Here is a 5,526-nt window from a genome sequence, read left to right as displayed (position 1 = left end):
GATCGGGCGTGCTCAGGGTGGTATGGCCGTAAGCGAGTACAACAGTCAAGAGCGACCTATTTAAAGAAGACACACAGGCAGGCCAAAGAGAAACAGATCCTTTCCACTCAAAGTTTTTTCCAAGTCTTTTAAAAAAGTCTTCTCTCTTTTTTTAATATGAGCTAAATTAAGGGAAGAAATAAGTAACAATAAAAAATATGCATTTAATAAATAAATACATTCACAAAGATAAATGTCGCGCGGTGACGCGCTTGTGTGGAAGTAATGGGGGCCTGTTTCTCAACTTTAACATCAGAAATGTCTTCTGGTTGAAATTGAATTAAATAAAAGTAAACAAATACTGCGCTTACTTTAAATTGAATGTAATTTGGGGGGATTTGGTCATTTTAAAACAGAAATTTCAAACCTGGTTAAATTAAATTAAACCAAAATGTTTAAAATAATTAATATCAATAAATACAATCAATATTGCGTTGAGGCACTTTGAGTGGAAGTAAATGTCATCTGGTTAAAATAAAACCAAAACAATTAAAATAAAATAAAATAAAATATTGTGGTGATGCACTTTGAGTGCAGGTAATTTGGGGTGAATTTAGTGATTTTAAAACAGAAATTTCAAACCTGGTTAAATTAAATTAAACCAAAATGTTTAAATTAATTAATAAAATTAATAGCAATAAATACAATCAATACTGCGTTGAGGCACTTTGAGTGGAAGTAAATGTCATCTGGTTAAAATAAAACCAAATCTATTGAAATAAAATAAATAAATAATATAAAATTAAATAAAATATTGTGGTGATGCACTTTGAGTGCAGGTAATTTGGGGATGAATTTAGTGATTTTAAAACAGGAATTTCAAGCCTGGTTAAATTAAATTAAACCAAAATGTTTAAATTAATTAATAAAATTAATAGCAATAAATACAATCAATATTGCGTTGAGGCACTTTGAGTGGAAGTAAAAGTCATCTTGTTAAAATAAAACCAAACCTATTAAAATAAAATAAAATAAAATATTGTGGTGATGCACTTTGAGTGCAGGTAATTTGGGGTGAATTTAGTGATTTTAAAAACAGAAAGGGCATGCCTATATTTTCCTACAATGAAACAATATTTGCTGATGAGTTTAATGAATTTTTTTTTTTTTTTTTTTTTTTTTTTTTTTTTTTTAGATGATAAAAAACTCTTGTCCTGTTCCAAGTAATGAAAAAGTACCAAAAAAGCTGAAATATGTCATTTGTTTAATTGCAAATAATTTGATCCCACACCAACATCAGTGAAAAAATGAACATGAGAATGTGTTTTTTGTTAATTTATTTGAAAATGAACTTTAAATCTAAGAGGGTGCATCTCCTGTGTAGTTTACCACTAAGGGGTTCGGATGACAATCAAATTTGGGAAGCTCCGTCTCAAACTGAAGAGAGGGGTGTCATTTCCAAAAGAGCACGCGGCGCTCAAGAGTTTGTAATAGAGACAGAGAAAAGGCCCGTCTATCGCCTCCTGCAGGAGAAAGGAAGAATGACGAGGCTGAGCTGTCCTTTGTGACACCGTAAGCAGAAAGATGGCACAGAGAAAGAGAAAACAGACAAAAAAGAAGCAGCTAATCCGTATAAAAGTGTAAAGGAACTAGAATGATAGCTGAGCCTTGGCTGAAGGAAAAGCAAAAGCTTACAGCACCTGGTATTCCCAGGCGGTCTCCCATCCAAGTACTAACCAGGCCCGACCCTGCTTAGCTTCCGAGATCGGACGAGATCGGGCGTGCTCAGGGTGGTATGGCCGTAAGCGAGTACAACAGTCAAGAGCGACCTATTTAAAGAAGACACACAGGCAGGCCAAAGAGAAACAGATCCTTTTCCACTCAAAGTTTTTTCCAAGTCTTTTAAAAGTCTTCTCTCTTTTTTAATATGAGCTAAATTAAGGGAAAGAAATAAGTAACAATAAAAATATGCATTTTAATGAATAAATACATTCACAAAAGATAAATGTCGCGCGGTGACGCGCTTTGTGTGGAAGTAATGGGGGCCTGTTTCTCAACTTTAACATCAGAAATGTCTTCTGGTTGAAATTGAATTAAATAAAAGTAAACAAATACTGCGCTTACTTTAAATTGAATGTAATTTGGGGGGAATTTGGTCATTTTAAAACAGAAATTTCAAACCTGGTTAAATTAAATTAAACCAAAATGTTTAAAATAATTAATATCAATAAATACAATCAATATTGCGTTGAGGCACTTTGAGTGGAAGTAAATGTCATCTGGTTAAAATAAAACCAAAACAATTAAAATAAAATAAAATAAAATATTGTGGTGATGCACTTTGAGTGCAGGTAATTTAGGGGATGAATTTAGTGATTTTAAAACAGAAATTTCAAACCTGGTTAAATTAAATTAAACCAAAATGTTTAAATTAATTAATAAAATTAATAGCAATAAATACAATCAATACTGCGTTGAGGCACTTTGAGTGGAAGTAAATGTCATCTGGTTAAAATAAAACCAAATCTATTGAAATAAATAAATAAATAATATAAAATTAAATAAAATATTGTGGTGATGCACTTTGAGTGCAGGTAATTTGGGGATGAATTTAGTGATTTTAAAACAGGAATTTCAAGCCTGGTTAAATTAAATTAAACCAAAATGTTTAAATTAATTAATAAAATTAATAGCAATAAATACAATCAATATTGCGTTGAGGCACTTTGAGTGGAAGTAAATGTCATCTTGTTAAAATAAAACCAAACCTATTAAAATAAAATAAAATAAAATATTGTGGTGATGCACTTTGAGTGCAGGTAATTTGGGGTGAATTTAGTGATTTTAAAAACAGAAAGGGCATGCCTATATTTTCCTACAATGAAACAATATTTGCTGATGAGTTTAATGAATTTTTTTTTTTTTTTTTTTTTTTTTTTTTTTTTAGATGATAAAAAACTCTTGTCCTGTTCCAAGTAATGAAAAAGTACCAAAAAAGCTGAAATATGTCATTTGTTTAATTGCAAATAATTTGATCCCACACCAACATCAGTGAAAAAATGAACATGAGAATGTGTTTTTTGTTAATTTATTTGAAAATGAACTTTAAATCTAAGAGGGTGCATCTCCTGTGTAGTTTACCACTAAGGGGTTCGGATGACAATCAAATTTGGGAAGCTCCGTCTCAAACTGAAGAGAGGGGTGTCATTTCCAAAAGAGCACGCGGCGCTCAAGAGTTTGTAATAGAGACAGAGAAAAGGCCCGTCTATCGCCTCCTGCAGGAGAAAGGAAGAATGACGAGGCTGAGCTGTCCTTTGTGACACCGTAAGCAGAAAGATGGCACAGAGAAAGAGAAAACAGACAAAAAAGAAGCAGCTAATCCGTATAAAAGTGTAAAGGAACTAGAATGATAGCTGAGCCTTGGCTGAAGGAAAAGCAAAAGCTTACAGCACCTGGTATTCCCAGGCGGTCTCCCATCCAAGTACTAACCAGGCCCGACCCTGCTTAGCTTCCGAGATCGGACGAGATCGGGCGTGCTCAGGGTGGTATGGCCGTAAGCGAGTACAACAGTCAAGAGCGACCTATTTAAAGAAGACACACAGGCAGGCCAAAGAGAAACAGATCCTTTTCCACTCAAAGTTTTTTCCAAGTCTTTTAAAAGTCTTCTCTCTTTTTTAATATGAGCTAAATTAAGGGAAAGAAATAAGTAACAATAAAAAATATGCATTTTAATGAATAAATACATTCACAAAAGATAAATGTCGCGCGGTGACGCGCTTTGTGTGGAAGTAATGGGGGCCTGTTTCTCAACTTTAACATCAGAAATGTCTTCTGGTTGAAATTGAATTAAATAAAAGTAAACAAATACTGCGCTTACTTTAAATTGAATGTAATTTGGGGGGGAATTTGGTCATTTTAAAACAGAAATTTCAAACCTGGTTAAATTAAATTAAACCAAAATGTTTAAAATAATTAATATCAATAAATACAATCAATATTGCGTTGAGGCACTTTGAGTGGAAGTAAATGTCATCTGGTTAAAATAAAACCAAAACAATTAAAATAAAATAAAATAAAATATTGTGGTGATGCACTTTGAGTGCAGGTAATTTGGGGTGAATTTAGTGATTTTAAAACAGAAATTTCAAACCTGGTTAAATTAAATTAAACCAAAATGTTTAAATTAATTAATAAAATTAATAGCAATAAATACAATCAATACTGCGTTGAGGCACTTTGAGTGGAAGTAAATGTCATCTGGTTAAAATAAAACCAAATCTATTGAAATAAAATAAAATAAAATAATATAAAATTAAATAAAATATTGTGGTGATGCACTTTGAGTGCAGGTAATTTGGGGATGAATTTAGTGATTTTAAAACAGGAATTTCAAGCCTGGTTAAATTAAATTAAACCAAAATGTTTAAATTAATTAATAAAATTAATAGCAATAAATACAATCAATATTGCGTTGAGGCACTTTGAGTGGAAGTAAAAGTCATCTTGTTAAAATAAAACCAAACCTATTAAAATAAAATAAAATAAAATATTGTGGTGATGCACTTTGAGTGCAGGTAATTTGGGGTGAATTTAGTGATTTTAAAACAGAAAGGGCATGCCTATATTTTCCTACAATGAAACAATATTTGCTGATGAGTTTAATGAATTTTTTTTTTTTTTTTTTTAGATGATAAAAAACTCTTGTCCTGTTCCAAGTAATGAAAAAGTACCAAAAAAGCTGAAATATGTCATTTGTTTAATTGCAAATAATTTGATCCCACACCAACATCAGTGAAAAATGAACATGAGAATGTGTTTTTTGTTCATTTATTTGAAAATGAACTTTAAATCTAAGAGGGTGCATCTCCTGTGTAGTTTACCACTAAGGGGTTCGGATGACAATCAAATTTGGGAAGCTCCGTCTCAAACTGAAGAGAGGGGTGTCATTTCCAAAAGAGCACGCGGCGCTCAAGAGTTTGTAATAGAGACAGAGAAAAGGGCCGTCTATCGCCTCCTGCAGGAGAAAGGAAGAATGACGAGGCTGAGCTGTCCTTTGTGACACCGTAAGCAGAAAGATGGCACAGAGAAAGAGAAAACAGACAAAAAAGAAGCAGCTAATCCGTATAAAAGTGTAAAGGAACTAGAATGATAGCTGAGCCTTGGCTGAAGGAAAAGCAAAAGCTTACAGCACCTGGTATTCCCAGGCGGTCTCCCATCCAAGTACTAACCAGGCCCGACCCTGCTTAGCTTCCGAGATCGGACGAGATCGGGCGTGCTTTTTTTTTTTTTTTTTTTTTTTTTATTTATTTATATTTACATTCATATACAAGCATACATTCAATTATGCACTTTTGTCAACCTTCACATATTTATCAGACCTCACCTCTCTTTTCTAAATTCAATTCTAATCCATTCAATGTCTTTTTAATAAATGGATTATCTTTCCCTATCAACTTATCAAGTATCTGCATCTTCCCCTCACTCTTAAAGTATTCCTCTAATGTCTTTATATAATCTTCCAATTTCCTTTTAAAACTAGACCACAAA

At 32.6% G+C, this 5,526-nt stretch overlaps 2 non-coding genes across 2 annotated transcripts; both read right to left on the bottom strand.

Moving 5' to 3' along the window:
• Window positions 1-1,667: 1,667 nt before the first annotated feature.
• LOC113098728 (5S ribosomal RNA) lies at window positions 1,668-1,786 on the bottom strand. The gene has a single exon (XR_003289186.1). It is a non-coding gene; the product is annotated as a 5S ribosomal RNA (ribosomal RNA).
• Window positions 1,787-3,419: 1,633 nt separating this feature from the next.
• LOC113098727 (5S ribosomal RNA) lies at window positions 3,420-3,538 on the bottom strand. The gene has a single exon (XR_003289185.1). It is a non-coding gene; the product is annotated as a 5S ribosomal RNA (ribosomal RNA).
• Window positions 3,539-5,526: the final 1,988 nt, after the last annotated feature.

The sequence above is a fragment of the Carassius auratus genome, unplaced genomic scaffold (assembly GCF_003368295.1).
Source record: "Carassius auratus strain Wakin unplaced genomic scaffold, ASM336829v1 scaf_tig00216627, whole genome shotgun sequence".
Lineage (NCBI taxonomy): Eukaryota > Metazoa > Chordata > Actinopteri > Cypriniformes > Cyprinidae > Carassius > Carassius auratus.
This window is presented reverse-complemented; position numbering and strand designations above follow the sequence as displayed.